The sequence below is a fragment of the Callithrix jacchus genome, chromosome 2 (assembly GCF_049354715.1).
Source record: "Callithrix jacchus isolate 240 chromosome 2, calJac240_pri, whole genome shotgun sequence".
Taxonomy (NCBI): Eukaryota; Metazoa; Chordata; class Mammalia; order Primates; family Cebidae; genus Callithrix; species Callithrix jacchus.
Genome location: NC_133503.1, coordinates 38,142,486 through 38,168,091, shown reverse-complemented (window position 1 = coordinate 38,168,091; position 25,606 = coordinate 38,142,486). Strand labels below are relative to the sequence as shown.

Genomic DNA, 25,606 nt, shown 5'->3' with positions numbered 1-25,606 from the left:
TCTCCTCCCTCACCCACCTCCTCACCTGAGGGGGTCTCATAGGAAGGCCCTTGACTGGTCCCCAGGAGAGTACAAAAGGTATGGGGGGGGCAGCTGCATTGGGCATGGTCAGCACCCTGGGCAGGGATAGATGGACCCACCAACTAGAGGGACTCATTTGAGTCCAACCCAGAAGAGGCTTGACTTAGAGGGCCCCTAAAACACCCAATTCTCCCAACTTCCAGCTAGGAGCCTGAGGCCCAGGAGGGGCGCCTGGGTAGAGATTCCCCAGGCCAATCCCAGAATGCTCAGTGAGCACCTACTGTGTTCTCAGCTCTGCTGGAACCTACCCCTGCCCTCAGCACCCCTACACCCCAAGGATAAAGACCCCAATTCACCTATTCTATATCCCCTCTCCTGACACTTCCCACCTCAAATGTGATGTCCTAGGATCCTTCCCACCCTCAACCACTTCTAGTGACATCCCTTTGTTTAGGCAAGCTCTCTGCCTGCGATGCCTTTCCCTCCACCCAGCCTCATTTGGCCAATTCCTTTCTACTCCCCTGCTACCATCCCATTTCGTTTTACCTGTTACGGCAAAGCTCCTTGAAAAAGTTGTCCATGCTGTCTCCAATTCCTCTCTCTCAAAGAAACTCCAGTCTAGCTCTTATCTCCCTATACAGTCCATTGACACCACTCATCAAAGTCAACACAGTTGCCGAGTACAGATGTGCAGGTTGGGCACCGCACAAGGATGCTGGGTACAGGAAGAATGGAGAGGTAGCTGAAACCCAATCTGCTCTTTCTTCTCACCATGCTGTGTGCCCTGAGACAAGGCTGTATCTGTCAGGGGAAGAGATGCCTCTTTCTTTCTTTCTTTCTTTTTTCTTTCTTTCTTTCTTTCTTTCTTTCTTTCTTTCTTTCTTCTCTTCCTTCCTTATTTCTTTTTCTGAGAGAGAGAGAGAGGGTCTCAGGTCAGCGTAGTGCAGTGGCACAATCACGGCTCACTGCAACCTGAGTATACTATTAGCTGTGGGTTTTTCATAAATGCCCTTTATCATGTTGAGGTCATTACCTTCTATTCCTAGTTTGTTGAGTGGGTTTGTTTTTGTTTTGTTTTGTTTTGTTTTTCTTTTAGAGACAGGAATACCCAGGCTGAAATGCAGTGGCACGATATCAGCTCACTGCCGCCTTGAACTCCCAGGCTTAAACGATCCTCCCACCTCAGACTCCCCAGTAGCTGGGGCTACAGGCATGCACCACCACACCCAGCTAATTTTTTTATGTTTTGTAAAGATAGAGTTTCCCCATGTTGCCCAGGCTGGTCTCAACTTCGTGGGCTCCAGCAATCCGCCTGCCCCAGCCTCCCAAAGTGTTGGGATTACAGGTGTGAGCCACTACACAGGGTGCCTTTTTCTTCACACCAAGGTGAAGACACACACTTTCTGTGTGCCTGTGTAGCTAGGTCCACCTGGAACAGCCAACATTTTCTAAAGTTTGTACACAGCACTAGACTGTGGCCTGTCCTCAGTGACTGCCACAATGCCAAATCCAAAAGTCTACTCACAGGCCTGGTCTTAGCTCCCCTGACAGCATCTGACACCATTCGTCACTGCCTCCTCCTTGACATAGGTTCTTCCCTTGACTTCCAGGACTCCTCATTGCTATGTTTTCCCTCCTGCCTCTCCGGCTTCGCCTTCTCATCCTCCTCTGCTGGTTCCTCTGCCCCTCTCTGACTGCCAGTGCCAGAGCTCCCATGGCTCAGTCCTCGGTCTTCTCCATCTCACTCTTGCCTATGATGACTTCATCCCAGCTTCAAAGCTCAGCTAAACCCTGAAGCTTTTCAGTGTGTGATTCTTCAACCTGGACCTTTCCACCTGAGGTCAGATGCCAAAACCCAAGTGCTGACCTGGAGTTGCCACCAGGATATTCAAAGAATAGTTCTATCTTTTTTTAGACAGAGTTTTGGTCTTGTTGCCCAGGCTGGAGTGTAATGGCACGATCTTGGCTCACCACAACCTCTGCCTCCCAAGTTCAGGCAATTCTCTTGCCTCAGCCTCCCAAGTAGCTGGGATTACAGGCGTGCACCACCACAGCCGGCTAATTTTGTATTTTTAGTAGATACGGGATTTTTCCTTGTTGGTCAGGTTGGTCTTGAACTCCTGACCTCAGGTGATCCACCCACCTCGGCCTCCCAAAGTGCTGGCAATTCAGGTGTGAGCCACTGCACCTGGCCAAGAGCAGTTCCATCTTAACCCAACCCAAACTGACCTCCTCTTCCTCTTTGCAGTAAATATCACGACCACAAGGCTAGGCTGGTCTCAGATTCCTGGGCTCAAGCGATCCTCCTGCCATGGCCTCACAAAGTGCTGGGATTACAGGCAAGAGCCACCTTGCCCAGACTCAAACCAAGTCTTTACACCGGCCACAAAATCCCACAAGATCTGGCCCCCACCACTCCTCTGACCTCATTCCCCTGCAGACACACCAGTCCCCTCCCTGTTCCTCCAAAGCACCAGTCATGCTCCCACCTCAGGGCCCTTGCTGTTCTCTGCCTAAAACGCTCCCCCTCACCCAGGTACCCGCACTACCCACCTCTCACTTCCTTCAGCTCTCGGTTCCAATGTCACCTTTTCTGACCGCTCTACTAAAATACTACCTCCTCCTTCATCCACATCTCCCATTTCCCCACCTTCTTTTCCTCCATAACACATGTTTATATACCACATGCTTACTTGTCCTTTCTGGGAATGGTCTGTGTCCCCACCACCGCTGCCATCCCTTGGCCATAGGCTCCATGAGGGGAAGAATTTTCCTCTCCCCCTTGTAGATTCCCAGGGGCCAGAACAGTGCCTGGCACCCAGTGGGCATTTAGTGAAACCCTCGTATAAGGAGTACTTAGTTTGTTGAGTGGGTTTCTTTGTTTTTGTTTTGGTTTGGTTTTTGTTTTTCTTTTAGAGACAGGAATACCCAGGCAGGGGCACAATCTTGGCTCACTACAGCCTTGACCTCCCAGGCTCTAGCAATCCTTCATTAATAAAGGAAGAAGTCATCTGTAAATATTAGATGGGCTTTGAAACACACAAACAAGCAGAACCTGGTGTGTGACCACAGCTGGCTGGCAGGTAGGGCTGCTTCACCCAGCTGTTCAGGGAGGGCCTCTCTGAGGAGGTTCCCCGAGGCCAGGCAGGTCTGTCTCCATCACAGCACATGTCACACTGTGTGGTGACTGTCTGGACTGAACACTCCATGAGGGCAAGGACCCTGCACACTCCTCTCTCAGTCCCCACTCCTCCCAAGCCCAGGGCCTGCATGAAGTTGGTATCCAAAGAGTGATGAACCAAAGAATGAATGAATGAGTAAGTGGCCAGGGACAAACGCACACCTGGCCATCACCCTGAAGGGCCCATAGTAGGGAAATCATGCAGTCAGGAGCTGGGGCAGAGAGCCACCGAGGCCTGGGGAGAATGCCTGGAGCCCTGGGTCTGGTCTGCAAACGGAGACAACATGACCACCACACCTATGGTTAGCTGGGGGGGAGCCGGAGAGGACTCACACTCCTTGCTCACTGGACAGCCCTGGCCATGGGAGCCAGCAAGGCTGAGGTAAGGGGCCAGTCACCTGGAAGAGGGCAAGGCCACAGGCTGGAGAAAGGGAGACTGCCAGAGCTCTGTGATCTGCCTGTGCACTCCCTCCCCCAGCGGACGAGGCCCAGCCAGCACGGGGCCAGAGCTCATGGACAAAGCCCCACAGGAGTGCCAGGGACTTACAGTGCCGAGAACCAGCCGGCCGCCGGCCCGGGGCACCGGCAGAGCCTGGCCCAGAAATGCATCTAAGGGCCTTTGTGGGCCTCCGGGAGCCTGTCCAGGAGAGTGCCGGGAACTGGCCGGGGTGGTATGGGGTGGGCAGCCCGCGCTTCCGGAGGTCCAGCTGGCCGTCCAGGCCGTCCAGGGTTGATGGGGGTTAGGGGGAGAAGCCCCTTGCCTCCCCTCCAAATCTCTACCCTAGTGGAGGTCTCCCCACCCTGTCCCAGGAATTCGCAGCTGCTAGAATTAAAGTGGCCAGCTGGTCCCATCACCCGCACTGAGGCTCAGGGAGTGGGGGGGTGCAGCGGGGTTAGGGTTGAGTTCGGGTTGAAGCTGACCCTCCCTTTACCCCACGGGGCTCCTCCAAGAAGCTGGGCGGGAGAGAGGAGGGCAAGCCTTTTTCCAAAATGAAGGCACACGGGACATGTCGAGTCCTGCCCAGGGAAGGAGGAGCGGCCAAGCTGGAAAGGTTCCCGCAGGGAGAGCTCGGGCTGGGGGAGCCGGGCCAGGCCTGGGGATGGGAGGGTGGGGGGCTCTCTGCCTCCTTCTGCTGGCCGGACGCAGAATTTCCAGCGCCCCGCGTCCCAGGGCCCAGCACTGCCTGGAGCCCTAGGCGAAGTGCAGCCCCACTCGCCCCCACTCCGAAAGGAAGCGAATACAGGTCATATGGGTCATCCCCCTGCCGCAGCACCAGGCTCAGTGGCGCCCCGAGTCCAGCCGCAGGCACTCAACAACCAGCCTCCGCGTCGAGATCCCGCCCGCTCTGGAAGTCTCCCATCCGCTCCAACCCGGGTAGTTCCTCAACTTTGCCCAGGCTGTCTCCGCAGGCCGTGCCCTTACACAACACGGATGGAAAACAGGCTCCCCGACTATCCCATGGTGACCCAGACCCCCCTCTTCCTTGAGCCAGAGACTACAGAGAATTGAGGGGCGTGCACGTACGGGTCCCCCCCGCAGCGGGGAAGGTCGGGGTCTAACTGGCCGAGATCCAAGAGGCCGACCAGCCCAGCCCCTCCCGGCCCCGGGAAGGACAGCGACGGGGGCTCTTTTGGGATCGGGGCGCCACCTGCTGGTGCTTATGGAAACTGCAACCGCGCAGCTCACTGCTGCTAAGGGTGTTCTGTGAGCCAGACTGGTGCTGAGTTCTTGGCACGCATGACCTCATTTCACCCTCACAGCAATCCTATGAGGTGGACATGATTCCCATTTTACCTATGAGGACACTAGCTCAGAAAGTTCAGTGACTTAATCTAGAGCACCCCTAGTAAGTGGCAGAGCCCAGGCCCCCTTCCTGGTGTGTGCTGAAACTGGGTTTTCTGTTGCCGGGGCGGAGGGAGCTCAGGAGTGAGCTCTAGGGAGGTGGTCTTCCCGTTCCTACTCCCACCCCAAGCTTGGGAAGAATGCATCTCAGCTTAGGCTGCAGCTCGGGCGCGGCAGGAGCTCTCTGTTTGCCCCTGTTCATGCCCGTGTCCTTTTCTGCCTGACAGCTTCAGAGCGCTTCTAGGACAAGGCCAAGGCAATCTGTGTTCACGCCCCCTCCATCCAGCACTGCTAAGCGAGTGCCCTCCATGTGCTCAGCCTCTCTCACTTGGGATGACCACTGCAGCCCACACTCCCAGACCCCAGCCAGCCCCTCCTCACTCCCAGTTCAGGAGCTTGGGGAGGTAAGCGGTTGCAAGTAGCAAATCCCAACTCAAACTGACCCGTGAAAACGGGCTTCTCTAAATGGAAAGTGTCACCTTCAGGAGGAGGTCAGGCAACACAGATGCTCTGGAATGTGGTCTTTCTCCACATCTGTAGCCTTGTGTTCCTCTGCGTTGCCTTCATTTCCAGGCAGGCCCTTCCAAGAAGGCATGAAGACGACTAAGGCAGGTCTGAGCTTCTGTCCAGCTTTGAGGGGAAAAGCTGTCCCCATCCCAACAGTGCAGTAAAGCGGAAGTCCTAGGACTCAGTCTCATCATCCCAGCCTGGGCGACATGGCAACATGTGAAATGCTCCCAGCCCTGAACCAATCACTGAGTCACCAAGAGTCACCATTCCTTTGAAGTGAAGGCTGGAGTTGGCCTCAGGTGATCCACATGGACTGGCTGATGGTGGGAGGGGATTTGTCCCAAAGGAAAGTTCCAGGAGAGTGGGGACAGCTGCTGCACAGCAAACAGCTCTAATGTCCATGACACCTGGGCATACCAGAAAGCCACCTTGTCTTGACCCTAAGTCATTTAAAAAATTTATTTATGTATTCATTTATTTTTAATAAAGTGAAGTAGGGTTTTTCTCTGTCCCCCAGGCTGGAGTCCAGTGGCAGCAATCTTTGTTCACTGCAGTCTCAACCCCCTGGGCTCAGGTGATCCTCCCACCTCTCAGCCTCCTGTGTTTCTGGAACTACAGGCACCCACCACCACACCTGGCTAATTTTTGTATTTTTTGTAGAGACAGGGTTTCGCCATGTTGCTCAGGCTGATCTCAAACTCCTGGGCTCAAGAGATCCTCCCGCCTCAGCCTCCTAATGTGCTGGGATGGCAGGCTTGAGCCACAGTGCCCAGGCTATTTATTTTGAGATGGGGTCTCACTCTGTCATCCAGGCTACAGTGCAGTGATGCGATCACAGCTCACTGTAACCTCAAACTCCTGGGTTCAAGGGATCCTCCTGCCTCATCCTCTCGAGTGGCTGGGACCACAGGTGTGTATGCCACCTCATCCTCTCGAGTGGCTGGGACCACAGGTGTGTATGCCACCACTCCTGGCTAATTTTTTAATTTTTTTATAGAGACAGGGTCTCCCTGTGTTGCCCAGGCTGGTCTCAAACTCCTGATCTCAAGTGATCTTCCTACCTCAGCCTTCCAGAGTGCTAAGATTATAGGCATAAGCCACTGCACCGAGCATCTAGCCCATTTTTTGATTGGAGACTCCTTCCCACATTATCATACTCTCTTCCTTCCTTCATTCATTCATTCATTCAATAAATATATATTGAGACCCTACATGTACTAAGCACTGTCCTAGGTGAGCCATATCAGTAAACAAAAAATACAAACATCCTTGCCCTCCTGAATCATGCTTCCAATGAGGGTGGGAGGAGAGAAGAAACAGTAAACATGGTAAATGAGTGAAGTCTATAATATTGCAAACAATGGCAAGCACCACAGGGGAAACAGACCTTCAGAAAGGTGTGAGGGCTGGGCACGGCTGCTCACATCTATAATCCCAACGCTTTGGGAGACCAGGACAGGCAGATTGCTTGAGGTCAGGAGTTTCAGACCAGCCTGGCTAACATGGTGAAACCCTGCCTCTACTAAAAATACAAAAATTAGCCAGTCATGGTGGCACACACCTATAGTCTAAGCTACTAAGGAGGCTGAGGTGGGAGGATCACTTAAACCAGGGAGGCAGAGGTTGCAGTGAGCCAAGATCGTACCACTGCACTCTAGCCTGGGCGATAGAGCAGAGCCTGTCTCAAAAAAAGAAGGGATGAGGAGGGTGGATAGGGTAAGAGGTGTTTCACCTTTAAATAGAGTGTTATCAGTGGACACTTTGAAAGGATGAAGTTGAGCAAAGGTAAGAAAGAGGTAGGCTGGGCACAGTGGCTCACACCTGTAATCTCAGCACTTTGGGAGGCCATGGTGGGTGGATCACCTGAGATCAAGAGTTCAAGACCAGCATGACCAACACGGTGAAACCCCATCTCTACTAAAAACACAAAAAATTAGCCAGGCGTGGTGGTGCGTGCCTGTAATCCCAGCTACTCAGGAGGCTGAGGCAGGAGAATCACTTGAACCCAGGAGGCAGAGGTTGCAGCGAGCCAGATCACAGCATTGCACTCCAGCCTGGGCAACAAAAGCAAGACTCCATCTCCAAAAAAAAAAACAAAAAACTGCAGGGCGTGGTGGCTCACACCTGTAATCCCAGGACTTTGGGAGGCTGAGGCAGGCAGATCATGAGGTCAGGAGATTGAGACCAACATGGTGAAACCCTGTCTCTACTAAAAATTTTTTTTAAAAAGTAGCTGGGGGTGGTGGCGTGTTCCTGTAGTCCCAGCTGCTCCAGAGGCTGAGGCAGGAGAATTGCTTGAACCCAGGAGGTGGAGGTTGCAGTGAGCCAAGACTGTGCCACTGCACTCCAGCCTGGACAACAGAGGGAGACTCGATCTCAAAAAATAAAAAAAGAGCTGGTGGAGGAGAAAGGGGAAAAGGGAGAAACAAAAAGAGGGACTGAGAAGGAGCATCTGTCCGGAGCAGCAGAGGAAAAGCAAGAAATCCTATACGCTAAACGAAGAGACAACGTAAAGGAGAAAGGAGACTGACCAAGTCAGCTGCTGCCGACGAAATCACATGAAACAAGAACGGAAAATCTCCCTTGGCTTTAGCAGCATGGAGGCCACTGGGGACCTTGACAAGAGCCAGCTTTAGTGAAAAAAGACTGGGGAGAACACAACAGCAGGGTTATGAAATAACAATTAGCAAGCAGCCTGGGCGACACAGTGAGTCCCTGTCTACAATTAAACTTCAGAGCAGCACTACTCACCATAGCCAAGAGGTGGAAACAACCCGGCTGTCCACTGACAGATGAATGGATTAACAATACGCGCTACACCCATGCAGTGGAACATCAGCCTTAAAAGAGGAAATCCTGATGCCTGCTACAACACGGACAAATCCGTTTTGAGACAGGGTCGTGTTCGGTCACCCAGGCTGGAGTCCGGAGGTACAATCATAGCTCATTGCAGCCTTCAACTCCTGGTCTCAAGTGATCCTTCTGCCTCAGCCTCACCAGTGGCTGAGACTGCAGGTACCCATCACTCTGCCCAGCTAATTTTTTTTTTTTTTTTGTAGAGACGTGGGTCTCACGATGTTGACCAAGATGACCTTGACCTCCTTGGCTCAAGCAATCCTCCCACCTCTACCTCCCAATGTGTTGGGATTACAGGTGTGAGCCATTGTGCCCAGCCAGATTAATCTTGAAAATGTTAAGCTAAGTGAAATAACTCAGGCACAAAAGGGCAAATATGTGATTCCATTTATATGAAATATCTAGACAAGGCAGATCATAGCGATAGAAAGTAGGATAGACACGACCAGAAGCTTGGGGGAGAGAGAGTAGTGAGTTCTCATCTAATAGACAGTTTTTGTTTGTGAGGACGAAAAAGTTCTGGAAATACAATAGATACTAATGATGATTATATGACATTTTGAGGGTACCTAATATCACTGAAGTATACACTTTAAAATGGTTAAAATGGTAAATCTTATGATATTCTACCACAATAAAAAAATAAAGTAAAGCCAAGTAACCTTCAAAAACTAGTCAGACCCAGTGCAGTGGCTCACACCTGTAATGCCAACACTTTGGGAGGCCATGGTGGGTGGATCACCTGAGGTCAGGAGTTCAAGACCAGCCTGACCAACATAGTGAAACCCCATCTCTACTAAAAATACAAAAATTAGCTGAGCATGGTGGTGGGCACCTGTAATTCCAAGCTACTCAGGAGGCTGAGGCAGGAGAATCACTTGAACCAGGGAGCTGAGATTGCACCATTGCACTCCAGCCTGGGTGGCAACAGTGAAACTCCATCTAAAAAAAAAAAAAAACTAGTTAACAAGGCTGGGTGCATTGGTTCATGCCTGCAATCCCAAAACTTTGGGAGGCTGAAGCAAGAGGATCACTTAAATCTAGGAGTTTGAGACCAGCTTAGGCAACACATTGAGATTTCTGTCTCTACCAAAAAAAGTTTTTAATTAGCTGGACATGGTGGTACACGCCTGTAAGTCCCAACTACTCAGGAGGCTGAGATAGTAGGATTGCTGAAGGCTGAGAGGTTGAGGCTTCAGTGAGTAATGATCGCACAACTGCACTCCCGCCTGAGCAACAGAACAAGACCCTACCTCAAGAAACAAACAAGTCCAGGCAAGGTGGCTCACACCTATAATCCCAGCACTTTGGGAGGCCAAGGGTGGATCACCTGAGGTCAGGAGTTCAAGACCAGCCTGGCCAACATAGTGAAACCCCACCTCTACTAAAAATACAAAAACTAGCTGTGCGTGGTGGCACACACCTGTAGTCCCAGCTACTCGGGAGGCTGAGACAGGAGAATCGCTTGAACCAGGAGTCAGAGGTTGCGGTGAGCTGAGATTGCACCATTGTACTCCAGCCTGGGCAATAGAGCAAGACTCCATCTCAAAAACAAACAAACAAAAACTAGATAACAAGCATTTATTGAGCACCTACTACATGCTATATACTAGGCTGAAACCTAGGGCCTATGAAAGACCCTATGAAGGGCCACTGGGAGCCCACATGGGCTCAAACAAACACTGCCCCAGCCCCATCTTCTGGTCCCTTTGTTTTCTCAGGCCCTGGGCAGGTAAATCCAGGCAGGCAATTCTGATATGAAATGCTATGTGTGGTGTGTGCCATTTCAGAAAGATCTGTGATGAAGGCTGTCCTGAGACTGTGGTGAAGAGCCACGGCTAGATCCAGCTTTATATGCTTGCAGCTGGTCAGGTGATCACTGTCAAGGATTCTGGACAAATGGAATAAGGCCAGTGCAACAGGAGATCTCTAGAGGCAGATCATCAGGCTCCATCCTTGGCCCTGGACTTCTCTGGTCCATAGCATTTTTGTTTTGTTTTGTTTTTTTAAACCAATAATTTGAATGAAGAATTGGAGGCATGTTTGATGTGTTTTCAGAGACTGGAAGATGAAAACAGATGACATCAGAAGCTGAAGAGAGGCAACAGGGTGAATGATTAAGACCACAGTGTCTGGATCTGAACTATCTGGGTTCTAATCCCACCATTTACGACTAAATCAACTTGGGCAATTACTGAACTTCTCTGTGCCTCAATTTCTTTATCTCTAAAATGAGGATAATAGTAGCTCCTGCACAGAATTCTCACAAAGTCTGAATGAGTTAACCAAGGATCTGGACATGGTGCATGTATGTGAGTTTGCTACTCTCATCATTAACAGGACCGGCTGGAGACCAAACTCAAAACCAACAAGACAGAATTTAATGAGGAGAGCCGGCCGTGATGGCTGACGCCTGTAATCCCAACACTTTGGGAGGCCAAGGTGGGTGGATCACTTGAGGCCAAAAGTTCAAGACCAGCCTGACCAACATGGTGAAATCCCATCTTTACTGAAAATACAAAAATTAGCCAGGCATGGTGTTACATGCCTATAATTCCAGCTACTGGGGAGGCTAAGGTAGGAGAATCACTTGAACCTAGGAGGCAGAGGTTACAGTGAGCCAAGATCGTGCCACTGCACTCCAGCCTTGGTGACAGAGTGAGACCTTGTCTCAAAACAAAAGAAAGAAATTCAAAGAGGAAAAATGAAAAGACAACATTCAGGTTCCAACAAAGCAATTATAGAAGTTCAGGGTCAGGGAGAACTGGCTGAGCATCCATCCATTCATCTGTCCAGGAGAGACAGTCTGGGGTGTACAGTTGATTGCCGAGTCAACTGCAGCCAACCCTGGCATTGTGACCTTCACTGGTATCCACCAAGGTGCAGCAACTGAAACCGAGGAGGTGGCAACCCCTTTGTGTTCTGCGCTGATAACTCAGTGGTAGAGTGTAAAACGTTGGTGGGAGTGTAAAATGGTAGAACTGCTTTGTAAACAGGTCAAACAGTTTCTTATACAACTAAGCATATGCCAACCCTATGACCCAGCATTTCCACTCGAGTCCCCAAGAAAAAGTGAAAACACATGTTCACACAAAGATTGTACAAGTTTCATAGCAGCTTTATTTACAATGGCCCCAAACTAGAGACCGCTCAGGTGTCTGTCAAGAAGCAAATGGATTCACACAAACTATTACACGTCCGCACAATGGAATCATACTCAACAATAAAAAGGAGCAGTTACTGATACAGGCAACAACAGGATGAACCTCCAGAATGTAATGCTGAATGAAACAAGCCAGGTAAAAAGAGCAGATACTGCATGATTCCATTATGATGACGTTCCAGCATGAGCAAAACTAAGCTATGGTAGAAAGAAATCAGAACAGTGGGGACAACTGGAAAACTAGGAACTGTTTTGGAGTGATGGAAATACTCTTTATCCTGATAGAGTTGGGCTTATACAAATATAAGCATTTGTTAAAACTCAATAAATGGTACATTTAAGATGTGTGCATTTCATTGTATAAAAATTTTGCCTTCCTAGAACAAAGAACCCCACACAAGCATTGAACTCTAGCTGATGATAAACATGTTGAAGTGTTTGGCGCCAAAGTGTACTGATATCTGTAACTTGCTCTGATATACATGACTTGATGGGCCGGGCGTGGTGGCTCGCGCCTGTAATACCAGCACTTTGGGAGGCCAAGGTGGGTGGATCAAGAGTTCAGGAGATCGAGACCATCTTGGCCAACATGGTGAAATCCTGTCTCTACTAAAAATGCAAAAAATTAGCCAGGTGTGGTGGCACATGCCTGTAGTCTCAGCTTCTCCGGAGCCTGAGGCAGGAGAATCACCTCAACCCTGGAGGCGGAGGTTGTAGCGAGCCAAGATCAAGCCACTGCACTCCAGCCTGGGCAACAGAGCAAGACTCTGTCTCAAGGAAAAAAAAAAAAAAGATGGCTTGATGGATGGAGGAGGGATGCATAGATAATGACAAGACAAAGACAGCACTAACATAAATTAGGAAACCCGGGGTGGAGGGTGGCTAGATAGGTGTTCACTGTAAAATTTGTTCAACTTTTTTATGTATTTGAAATTTAGCAATAAAGTGTGGGGGAAAAGACAGCTGAAAGGCTACAGACTGGGTGCAGTGTATACTGCTCGGGTGATGAGTGCACCAAAATCTCACAAATCACTACTAAAGAACCTACTCATGCAACCAAACACCACTTGTTCCCCAATAACCTATGGAAATAAAAAATTTAAAAATAAATAAAAGACAGCTGATGGCTAAGCCCTGGGGAAATCAGCACAGGCACACAGCTGTCAGCAGTTAGGAGGCAAATGCAGTCCCACCTTTTAGGAAACAATTTGTCAACATGCACCAAAAGCCTTAAAATGGTTTTTGTTCTTTAACTCAGTAGTTCTATTGCTAGGGATAATTTATTTATTTGTTTGTTTGTTTATTTATTTATTTTCTTTGAGATGCTGGCTCGCTCTGTCACTCAGGCTGAAGCCCAGGGGCACTAGCTTGGCTCAATGCAGCCTCGACCTCCTGTGTTCAAGTGACCCTGCCACCTCAGCCTTCCAAGTAGCTGGGACTACGAGCATGTGCCACCCCACCCAGCTAATTTTTTGCATTTTTGTGTAGAGATGGGTTTTTGTCAGGTTGCCCAGGCTGGTCTCAAACTCCTGGGTTCAAGTGATGCTTGGCCTCCAAAGTGCTAGTATTGAAGCCACTGTGCCTGGCCCTCATGGCTAGGGATTTATTCCAAGAAAAAAAAGATGAATGTGGGCAACGACACAGCTACAAGTATGTCCATTACCATATTGATTGCAATGGCAAAAAGTTGTAAACAACTTAAATGTCCTAAAATAGGGTATTGTTTAAAGAAATTGTGGCATCTTTATGCACTGGAGTGTTATGTCATTAAAATGATACATCACAGATATTTGCTGAAATGGAAAGACGTTCTCCATGTATACAGTTAAGAAGAAAGCAGAGCCTCTGGAGTCACCCTTCTGTTGACTAGAGACCCCATCCCATGACATGAGCTACTCAATGCACCACCCCCTGTCCCAAGCCTTAGAGTTCATGGGGGCCTTAATGTCTCCTTATTGTGACCAGCTGTTTTCCTGACATTCTCCATTTCCCATCTGCCTTGCACCTGTTGTGTGCACTGTCCCATTTCCCCCTGCACTGTCTCCTGGGAACCATTCTTATTCCTTCATACTTCAAGTGCCACTAATTGGGCACACAACTTGACTGACATTTGGGGTAAAGGCGTAACTGGACCTTGTGTGGGACTTTCCTAGGGGGTCAGCACTGCAGCCCTCGATTCTTCCATTCTAAAGGAGGCCCTGCCCATGGGGGCCTGGGTTTGCCTTGCTCCCAGGGTCCAGGAGGAGGAAGGTGGTGAAGGCTGGGAGGGAATGGTTGTTGGGGCCTGTGGGAAGGTCAATGCTTCAGCAAATACTCCTGCATTCCTTTTTTTGTTTGTTTGTTTTTGAGACATGGTCTCCCTCTGTCACCCAGGCTGGAGTACAGCAGTGCTATCATGGCTCACTGCAGCCTCGACCTCCTGAGCTCAAGCGATCCTCCCACCTCACCCTCCCGGGTAGCTGGGACCACAGGTGCATGCCACCAAACCGGCTAATTTTTGTAGAGTGAGGTCTGGCCATGGTGCCCAGGCTGATCTCAAACTCCTGAGCTCAAACACTCCACTCACGTCAGCCTCCCAAAGTGCTGGGATTACAGGCACAAGCCAGAGGGCCCAGGCTGTTCCCTGCATTTCTAACTACAGGGAACAGCCTTTGAAAACTACACTTTTCTTTATCATCAGAATTATCTCATTCTCTCTGTCCCAATCCTCAGTCTTCTCAAGCAAACCTGTCTTACAATCAAATGACCCTTCAAGCTTTTTTTTTTTTTTAGATGGAGTTTTGCTCTTTTCAAGTGAGCTGGAGTGCAATGGCACAATCTCCACTCACTGCAACCTCCACCTCCCAGGTTCAAGTGATTCTCCTGCCTCAGCCTCCCAAGTAGCTGGGATTACAGGTGCTTGCCACCACACCCGTCTAATTTTTTGTTGTTGGTGTTGTATTTTTAGTAGAGATAGGGTTTTGCCATGTTGACCAGGCTGGTCTTGAACTCCTGGCCTCAAGTGATCTGCCCACCTCAGCCTCCCAAAGTGCTAGGATTGCAAGTGTGAGCCACTGTGCCTGGCCCCTTCAAGCCATAAAGGTAGGCAGAAGTTGCCTTTCTCTCCTACGAGGCCTCCTTCCTACCAGCTTTGAAATCACCTTGCTTTTGCCTCTCACATTACAAATTCAAACATTGGCATCGGCTTGGAAAAGGAGGCCCCAAAGAGCTAAAAGAGATTGTCTTCGGGTAGTGGGATTGGGGATATTTTTCCCTTGTGTATATTTTCTACTTTCCCTATAACAAACACATATTTTCTTGTGTAGTGAGAAAAAGTAACTACAAAAGGGACCATTGCCAACTAGGGTATGCCCAGTGGAGGGTTGCCCAGGAGATGAAAGGCTGAAAAGGTTGTTTATAGGGAACTGGCACCACTGAAGCTGGAGAGAAGGCTGGAATGGGGGTGGGAGGACACAGACCTCTCCGCAGCCATCTGGGGCCCGTGTGCAGCAGATGGAGTCACTTGTTCTCTGCTCCACAGAGTGAGCTAGCTCCAGCAGCTGGACACTACAAGAAAGCCAGCTTGGTCTCACTAAAAGAAACTATCCTACAGTGGAAACCACATGCCTTTTAAGGCAGTGATCTCCCCATCACATGAAGTGTGCAAGCAAGATGGGCAGCCCATTGTCAAGAGGGTTAGAGAGGGGATTTAGAGGCTGGCCAGGAGGATGGACTGTGGTTCTTTGAGGTACCTTAAAGAAGCTCACCATCTACTCAGGAGGCTGAGGCAGGAGGATCACTTGAGCCCAGGAGTCTGAGGCTGCAGTGAGCCATGATGGTGGCACTGCACTCCAGCCTGGGTGATAGAACCAGACCTTACCTAAAATTTTAAAAAATGAAAAATAAAAGGCAGCTCAGAGTGAGTTTTTTGCCTCCCTGAGCAGACAAAGTGTCAAGGGAGTTCTGCAACCATGTCTGACATTGGTGAATAGAGGGGATGGTCAGAGAGGACTTCCTGGAGGAGTTCAGAGAACTGACCTTATGGCCCCTCAATCTCCAGCCTCTGGGTACATATCTTATTGACCACTTTTTCTGGGGTCATCTAGCCCTTTCTGGACAAAAACAAACAAAGCCTCAGCCCCCGCCTTGCTGCGGGATCCTAGATGATGCCCTGAGGCTCTCTGGGCCTCAGGATGCCCTTCAGCTCCATGGTCTCAGCTGAAATCACCCATGCTTTTCCCTCCAGGGCAGACCAAACTGCCAGTCAAGCACTTGGGTGAGGGAGGTTGCTGAGTTTTTTAGGGGGACCCTGGTTGTATCCCAGCTTACAGCCCTGAGGCCCGATTCTCAGGGGAGATTCAGCAGAGGTGGCAGGAGCCCAGAAGCAGGCCAGGGGCTCAGCCAGGCTCCCTGGATACCCTTTCCCAGCCCTCAGAGGCAGAAGGTCAGAAAGGAAACTAGATGTTATCCTGCCAGTGTTGTTACCATGGTGATTGGGTATACATGTGAGCTTTCCCCAGGGCCCCTGAACCCCTCCTCAGGGACCTTGGAGAGGGGTCTGGGGTGGTATTCTCTGATGAGGCAGAGTGTGGTGGGGGCTAAGTGAGGCCGGAAGACAGGTGCGGTGGCTCACGTCTGTAATCCCAGCACTTTGGGAGACTGAGGCAGGTGAATCGCCTGCAGTCAGGGGTTTGAGTCCAGTCTGACCAACATGGTGAAACCCCAACTCTACTAAAAATACAAAAATTAGCGCGTGTCGTGGCCCATGTCTATAATCCCAGCTACAAGGGAGGCTGAGAAAGGAGAATCCCTTGAACCTGGGAGGCAGAGGTTGCAGCAAGACGTGACCATGCCATCACACTTCACACTTCAGCCTGGGTGACACAAGCAAGGCTCCATCAGGAAGAAAGACAGAGAGAGAGAGAGAGAGAGAGAGAGAGAGAGAGAGAGAGAGAGAGAGGAAGGAAGAGGAGGAGAAAAGAAGGGGAAGAAGGAGGAGGAGGAGGGGGGGAGGGGGGGAGGAGAAGGAAAAGTATTCAGGCGAAGTAACTTCCTCCTCTGCAGATTAGTTCATTTAGAGTGGGGCAGTGGGTAGCGCTCAGGCTGTGGGGTCAGGCGGGCCTGGTCTGAATTCCCCTGCTGAGTGATCTTGGGTAAGTGGCTCTACATATCTGGGCCTGTGAGGATGTTGATATGACGATGAAATGAGACGCCACTGGGATGGTGATGAGCTCATGACTTTATTTTCTCCTCACACGCACAGCCATTCGCAGATGGGCGCCCCAGACCTTCCCGCAGCTCCAAGCTCGGCCTCGCTCGCCCTCCTCCTCTCGTAGCTCGGCGTCCTCGCCCGCCCCCGCGCGGCCCTCCCAGGTACTACAGCAGCCCTCGCCACTCAGTGAGACAGTGCCCTCCACACTCCTGCGTCCCCTGCTGCCTTGCAAAGATCGGGTGTGGAGTAAGCTCATGGCCTCAATCCGGCAAAACCTTGTCTCCAAACCTTCGAAGCCTGGGCTGTCCTTCTCGGAGTCTACCTCAACTCCTGGGTATGGGTTCCAGATCCATCTTGCTGTCCCAGGCTGGTGGTGGAAACCTCAAGCAACATTGGCTGGGGCGGCCAATGGCACTGCAAGCAAGAGCGGGGCGGCACAGCAAGGTGTCTGTAGAAGTCAAATCATGATCGGGGCTGCTGGCGGTGTCCAGGCACACTCTCCATGCCCCTATGTGCACACATCCACAAGCGCCGCACTCCATGGTGAGCACAGCAACATCACTGCCCAATCAGGCCCTGTCCCTCCCCTGTGCCCTGAGGAAATCGGTGCCGACTCTAAATTGCAAATAGAAAACCTTTCCAGGACACACAGCACTGCATCTGCCGGCCCTGCCCACCTCTCAAACCACCTCCTCCCCATCCCCCCGCCCATTATCCGCTATTTCCCAGCAAAAATAAGCGTGCTCACTCACAGGTCAGTCCTGTGCACACACTGTGCCCTCTCCCTGAACCTCCACTCCTTACCCCAGATCCGCCACTGGCTGCTTCCTTCCCTTCTTTTATGCTTCAGTTCAAATACCACCTCCTCAAAGAGTCCTTTGAGACCACTGGAGCTAAGAGGCTCCCGACCTTCCATTCCATTCTCAAAAAACATGTTTCCTGCCTAATATGTCCTCTAGTCATTAGGACAATGCAAATTTAAAAAAAAAATGAGGCTGTGTGCTGTGGCTTATGCCTCTAATCCCACACTTTAGGAGGCTGAGGGGGAAGGATCACCTGAGTCCAGAAGTTCGAGGCTGCAGTGAGCTACGGTGTAAAGACGTTGAAAACTTATCCCTTGTGCACTCTTGGTAGGAATATAAAAGGGTTCAGCCAGTCTGGAAAATAGCATGTGATTCCTCAAAAAATTAAAAATAGAATTATGGCCAGACATGGTGGCTCACGCCTGTAATCCCAGCACTTTGGGAGGCCAAGGCGGATGAATCACTTGAAGTCAGGAGTTCAAGACTAGCCTGTCCAACATGGCAAAACCCCATCTCTACTAAAAATAAAAAATTAAGCTGGGCATGGTGGATCACACCTGTAATTCCAGAACTTTGGGAGGCTGAGGCAGGTTGATCACCCGAGGTCAGGAGTTCAAGACCAGCCTGACCAACATGGAGAAACCCTGTCTCTATTAAAAATACAAAATTAGCTAGATGTGGTGATGTATACCTGTAATCCCAGCTACTCGGGAGGCTAAGGCAGGAGAATCACTTGAACCCGGGAGGCAGAATTGCAGTGAGTAGAGATCACGCCATTGCACTACAGCCTGGGCAACAAGAGCTAAACTCCATCTCAAAAAAAAGTAATAGTAATATAAATAAATAAATAAAAATTAGCTGGGTGTGGTGGCGCACAGCTGTAGTCCCAGCTACTTGGGAGGCTGAGGCAGGAGAATCTCTTTAACCTGGGAGACTGAGGTTGCAGTGAGCCAAGATCACGCCACTGCACTCCAGCCTGGGTGACAGAGTGAGATGCCATCTCAAAAAAATAAAAAATAAAATAGAATTATATGATCCACCAATTCCCCATCTGGATATATTCCCTTAAGAATTGAAACAGGAGCTCAAAGACATGCTTATACCCCCACATTCATAACAGCATCTTTCACAACAGCCAAGTGGTGGCAGCCACCCAAGGACCCATCAACAGATGAATGGATAAGTACAGTGTGGCCTATCCACATAGTGGAGTACCACTCAACCTTAAAAAGGAAGGAATTACAACACATACAAATGTGTGAGCCTCAAAGTCACTATGCGGATGAAATGAGCCAGTCACAGGACAAATACGGTATGATTCCACTTATATGATGTACCTAGAATAGTCAAATTAATAGAGACAGAAAGTAAAATGGGAGGCCAAGAGGGGAGAATTACTTGAGGTCAGGAGTTCAAGACCAGCCTGGGCAACGTAGCAAGACTCTGTGTCTAGAAAAATGAAACAAGGCAGGGTGTGGTGGTGTGTGCCTGTAGTTCCAGCTATCAAGAGGCTGAAGCAGGAGGATTCCTTGAGCCCAGGAATTCGAGGCTGCAGTGAACTATGATTGTGCCACTGCACACCAGCCTGGGTGACAAAAGTGAGGCCCAATCTAAAAAAAAGGTAGAAAAAGAAAGGAAGGAAGGAAGGGAGGGAAGGAAGGAAGGAAAGAAGGAAGGAAGGAAGGAAGGAAGGAAGGAAGGAAGGAAGGAAGGAAGGAAGGAAGGAAGGAAGGGAAGATGGTTGCAGGGGTGGAGGATGCTGGGAAAGGAGGTGGCACCGGGTGTTACTGTTTAATGAGTTCAGAGTTTCAGTTTTGCAAAATGAATGACTTCTAAAGATGGATGGTGGTGACGGTTGCACAATAGTGTGAATGTATTTAATGTCACTGAACTATATGCTTAAAAATGGTTAAGATGATAAATTCTGTTATGTATATTTTACCATAAATAAAAAATATCAATCAACACATTTGTTGGCTTTTTCAATCCTGCCTCATTCATTAAACTGTGACCTCCATAAGAACAGGACCTGTGTCTGCCTAGTGGACCTACTATGTGCTGCTACTCATTGAAGACTTGGGGACCAAGACAGACAAGGTGCCCACTACCTGGAGCTCACAGCCTTGGGGGGATGGGAGAAAGATACTGAACACACAAATAAATAAGAATATTATCACCTATTACCTGCTGTGCAGAACATCAAAAAGTGAAATGTAACAGAGTGGCTGCATGAGGAGGGGTGTCAACTGGAGCAGTCAGGCATAGAATCCCAGAGGAGGTGACATGTGCAAAGACCCAAGGAACGATCAAGAGTCAGTCATCAAGCATCCAGGAGACCTGAGCTACAGAGAGAAGAAACAGCAAGTGCAAAGGCCCTGGGTGGCATGCTAGAGGAAGAGCAGAGCCAAAAGGGGGCAAGGAGGAGAGATAAAAGAAGGAGGCCCTGGGAGAGGGAAAGGGGACGGAAGGCATTCCTGCTCACAGAGGAGGGAGGCCCCAGTGAATCACCAACCGCCTCTTCACAGCAGGGGAGGAGGGATCCATGACCCCAGACCTCCAAGTACCCAGCTCCACACTAAATGCTCTTTGCACATCAGCTCGGAGAATGCTCTCAACCGTCCTTGGGGCAGGTGCAGTCATTAGCCACAATATAGAGAAGGAAACAGACTCAGAGAGCTTGGCTGAGCTGGGGGATCTGGGACTAGAGTCCAAGTCATAGAACAGGAGGAGGGATCGGCTGGGCGCAGTGGCTCACACCTGTAATCCCAGCACTTTGGGAGGCCGAGGCAGGTGGATTGCAAAGTCAGTAGTTCAAGACCAGACTGACCAACATGGTGAAACCTTGTCTCTATGTTAAAAAAAAAAAAAAAAAAAAGAATGGGAGGAGGGATCTAATGCCCCCTGTGCTGCCCTCAGGGACCCAGTCTGGGGTTGCTCTTTCCTCCCACCCAGCTGCCCTGCCACTCCCACTCCGGCTCCCTCTGCCTCTAAGGTGAGGGCCTCGCACAGGAGGCCTGGCTGCTGGCTGATCCCTGCCAAGGGCTTTCTGTTCCTCCTCTCATTGTCCCCTAAGAGCAAGCCAAAGAGAGAACCCACCACCTCTCCCTCACTGGCAGGGGACAGGCACTGGGAGGGAGGAGACAGAAGCCCATCTCCAGTTCTGCAGTACCATTTCTGAGGCCCCTCTGCAGGCCCCGCCCTTGGAAAGGGATGGACCATGGTTTCCTTGGACAGCAGCCTGGTGGTCAGTGAAGACACCCCCCATGGCCAGGGGGCAACAGCATCTTGAAGTCTGAGGGGACTGATTCCCCTAGATGTGCTACACTCCCCCAACCCTAAATAGCCTGAGGCACACCAGGGGCAGAGCCAGACCCCAGTGTCAGCCAGACCTTCCACCAGCTGGGAGCAGTGCTATGGAAAGGAAAGCGAGGCTGCTTCCTGCCTGCATTCCTGGGCTCAGGACCCACCAGTGGCTCCACCACAGAGGGAGCGCACAGGGGTGGGGCAGCCCCAGGTCCCCACACTCGCAGTTCCTCACCCTAAAATGGAGACTCTGCCACCCAGGCCAGTCACATTGCAGGACCCAGCACGAAATGAAAATGTGCATCCTTTTGTTCAAAAATAGGAAGGAGATGCCTAACAATAAAGGCGCTAAAATATAAAACTGTGTCTAGGCCGGGCGCAGTGGCTCACGCTTATAATCCCAGCACTTTGGAAGGCTGAGACAGGTGGATCACCCGAGGTCAGAAGTTCGAGACCAGCCTGGCCAACATGGTAAAACCCCATCTCTACTAAAAATACAAAAAGTTAGCCAGGTGTGGTGGCACTGTAATCCCAGCTACTCAGGAGGCTGAGGCAGGAGAATCACTAGACCCTGGGAGGCAGAGGTTGCAGTGAGCCAATATCACACCACTGCACTCCAGCCTGGGCAACAAGAGTGAAACTCTGTTTCAAAAAAAAGAAAAATTGTGGCCCAGTGAGGTGGCTCACGCCTGTAATCCCAACACTTTGGGAAGCCAAAGCAGATGGATCACCAGGTCAAGAGATCAAGACCATCCTGGCCAACATGGTGAAACCCCTTCTCTACTAAAAGTACACAAAATTAGCTGGGCGTGATGGCGCACGCCTCTAGTCCCAGGTGCTCTGGAGGCTGAGGCAGGAGAACCACTTGCACCTGAATCGAAGGTTGCAGTGAATGGCTTGAACCTGGGAGGCAGAGGTTGCAGTGAGCCGAGATCGCACCACTGCATTCCAGCCTGGCGACAGAGTGACTGTCTCAAAAAAAAATTGTATTCATGTATCTCCACCTACAGATACATAAAGCCTCGCTTCTTTTCTGTTGGTCTATCTCTTGATTTGTCATGAGTTTGTATTTATTAAATTTTTCTTTTTTTTTTGAGATGGAGTTTCGCTCTTGTTACCCAAGCTGGAGTGCAATGGCGCGATCTTGGCTCACTGCAACCTCTGCCTCCTGGGTTCAAGCAATTCTCCTGCCTCAGCCTCCTGAGTAGCTGGGATTACAGGCATGCGCCACCATGCCCAGCTAAGTTTTTGTATTTTTAGTAGAGACGGGGTTTCACCATGTTGACCAGGATGGTCTCGATCTGTTGACCTTGTGATCCACCCGCCTCGGCCTCCCAAAGTGCTGAAATTACAGGCGTCAGCCACCGTGCCCGGCGCTAATTTTCATATATTCAGTAGAGACGGGGTTTCACCATGTTGGCCAGGCTGGTTTCAAACTCCTGACCTCAGGCGATCTGCCCACCTCAGCCTCCCAAAGTGCTGGGATTATAGACATGAGCTGCCACGGCACCAGGCCTGTTCATGTTTCTTAGCATACCATTGCCTTCTTGCATCTGGCAAGTTCTGGTTGAAATGGAAGGCAAGGTCCCTCAGGACTGTCAGCGTTCCCCCTTACTCAGTTGTAAACATAACATGCTTGCCTTACACTCACACTGAGTCTCACTGAGCCCCCCCACCTATGGTAGGGTCATCAGAATCCTGTGCTCACAAACATTACAAGCACTGCGTGCACATGGGAGCCCCAACGGCCGGCATGACACCCAGGTTGCACCCTCTCCTCTGTGCACTCACATGCCCCACTGTCCCACTGGACCCCACTTACAAAACACAAGTTCAAAGATGAAATTATGAGACATTTCAAGACAGCTACAACACAGCATTAAGCTAAGCAGACCCTTGTAAGCATGGGGCCCTGTGTGTCCCCATGTCCATGAAGCTGCCCTGCCTCCACCCTCACCCCAAGCCAAATGGAAACTTCCAAAGAGGACTGTGACTGTCCCCACTCAGGGCACTGCCCCCACCCAACAGTGTCTTGAGTCTGAAGTGCAGTGACTGACCCAGCCTGGGTCACAAGGCCACCCATAGCCAGGTAGGAGGTGGAGGTGGGGCATCCATGACTCACAGCCCCTAGGGAACAAAGGAGTGTCCCTGAAGAGCTGGGGAGTGCTGGACAGATGAGGACTCAAGCCACCACAGTCCCTGCCCATAGGTAATGTTCAGTGCAGGCAGGCAGTTCAGGCAAGGGAGAATCCTTTATAACGAAAGGAGGTGGGAAGCCCGAGGGGCCAAAGGTGCTCCAGCCTTGCTACCCCCAACAAAGGAACTTGGAGAGATGAGGGCATAGAGGTGGCAGGTCATGTGGAGGCCCTGAGTGCCTTCCGTTGGGCTTTATCACACTCTGACCATGCCATCCCTGTCTAGAAGCTTCTCTGGCACCCATCGCTCTCAGGAAAAAACCCACAGCCCTATCCCTAAGGCCCGAGGCCTGGCCTCCTCTCCACCAACCCCTGCTGCCACCTGTTCTGCTGCAGCCACAGCCCTGCTCGCCCTGGGTCCTGAGCTCTGGAGCCTACTCTTCCCTTCGCCTGGAGACCTATTCCCGCTGTGCTCCTTCTTCCGACTGCGCACACTCCCTCTGGGTCCTGGCATGAATATCACCTCCTTCAGGAAGCCTTCCCCAACACACCAGGCTAGGGCACAGGCCCTGCACCTCTCCAGCATCACTGCCTGGGGACTCATCTTCCCCTGCCCCCCATCCACGACAGAATTCCTTGAGGGCAGGGATTGAATCCTGTTCAGGGTAATAGCCCAGGACCCCAACACATAGTAAGCGCTCAATAACGTTGTTGACCGAATGCATGAGTTCACAGGCGGTGGGAGCCTGGACTCTGCATGAGCTGCTGTCTTGTCTGACAGATCAGGCAGTTAGTCCCGGGTGGAGGGACCGAGCGGCAAGATGCACCCACCGTGTTGCAGCCTGACCGGCTCTGCACATTCCCCATCTCTTTCTTCACTCTGCCCAGGAGGAAGGTGTTTATTTTTTGTTTTTTGTTTTCTTGAGACGGAGTTTCGCTTTTATTGACCAGGCTGGAGTGCAGTGGTGCGATCTCAGCTCACCACAACCTCCGCCTCCTGGGTTCAAGCGATTCTCCTACCTCAGCCTCCCAAGTAGCTGGGATTACAGGCACCCACCACCACACCTGGCAAATTTTGTATTTGTAGTAGAGACGGGGTTTCTCCCTGTTGGTCAGGCTGGTCTCAAACTCCCGACCTCAGGTGATCCGCCCACCTCAGCCTCCCAAAGTGCTGAGATTACAGGCATAAGCCACCATGCCCAGGTGAGGGGGGTGTTCTTATACCTGTTACACAGATGAGGAAACAGAGGGCAAAGAGTGAGTCACATTCTCTTTTTTTGTCCTCCTCTCCTCCACCACACACATCCGAATCCCAGCCAGGGTGACCAGTCTACTGGCCTCTCAGCGTGGAGTCCAGGGATCTTTTCTTGGCCAATCCCGTAGAGAACTCTCTTCCAGCTGGGGCCTGTCCTATCCTTTCTCCCTTCTCTTCCTCCTCCTCCCCACTTCCTTCCTTCCTGCTCTAGGATATTCCCTTTGCAGGAAAGGCCCCAGGTTCCCCGGGCAAGGACCCCAGGTCCAGCTGCCCAGGCCGGGACACATGCTTCCTCCATCAGCCAGCCCCATTTGCCCTCCCCGGAGGCGGGGGGGGGGGGGGGCGGATATCTGAGCCAGGCCCAGGGGACAGGGGAGCACTGCACAGCCCTAGCTCAGGCAGAGGACTCTGGAGCTCATCCTGGTGGCCTGGGGCCAGATACAAGATCTGTTAAGGGCTTTGTCACCCTGCCTGTGAGCTGGTCCACTGAGAGCCTCTGAGCAGGAGCCTTACCTCTGTCAGGCTGGTATAATAACCTCTTGGATCGCATGCGCTGAATTACTTTGCACAGCACCTGGCACAAAGTGAGTGCTCAGTTAACATTATTAACAGCTCCCATCATTGTTACTATTCTCTCCAATATCATCCTCATCTGACTTAATCTTTACAACTCTCCTGGGAAGTAGGTAGAGTTTTGATCCTCACTTTATAAATGAGAAAACTGAGGCTTAGACAAAAGGTGGGGTGGGCCTGGTGGCTCACACCTATAATCCCAGCACTTGGGGAAGCCGAGGCAGGTGGATCACCTAAGGTCAGGAGTTCGAGACCAGCCTGACCAACCTGGTGAAACCCCATCTCTACTAAAAATACAAAATTAGCTGGGTGTGGTGGCAGGCGCCTGTCATCCCAGCTACTCAGGAGGCTGAGCAGGAGAATCACTTGAACCCGGGAGGCAGAGGTTGCAGTGAGCTGAGATTGGGCCATTGAACTACAGCCAAGGCAACAGAGGGAGACTCTGTCTCAAAAAAAAAAAAAGAAGAAGAAGAAAGGAAAGATGAAGGGGCCAGGCACAGTGGCTCATGCCTGTAATCCCAGCATTTTGGGAAGTCGAAGCAGGCAGATCACTTGAGGTCAGGAGTTCAAGACAAGCCTGGCCAACATGGGCAATCCCCATCTCTACTAAAAGTACAAAAATTAGCCAGGCACAGTGGTGCACACCTGTAATCCCAGCTACTTGGGAGGCTGAGGTTTGAGAATCCCTTGAACCTGGGAAGCAGATGTTGCGGTGATCTGAGATCGTGACATTGCACTCTAGCCTGAGCAACAGAGTGGGACTCTCAGAAAA

The 25,606-nt window shown here is 50.8% G+C and overlaps 1 protein-coding gene across 1 annotated transcript in view; it reads right to left on the bottom strand.

Moving 5' to 3' along the window:
- PSD2 (pleckstrin and Sec7 domain containing 2) overlaps positions 1–25,606 on the bottom strand; it is an 86,460-nt gene that overhangs the window by 49,558 nt on the left and 11,296 nt on the right. The gene's annotated exons all lie outside the window — the stretch shown is intronic.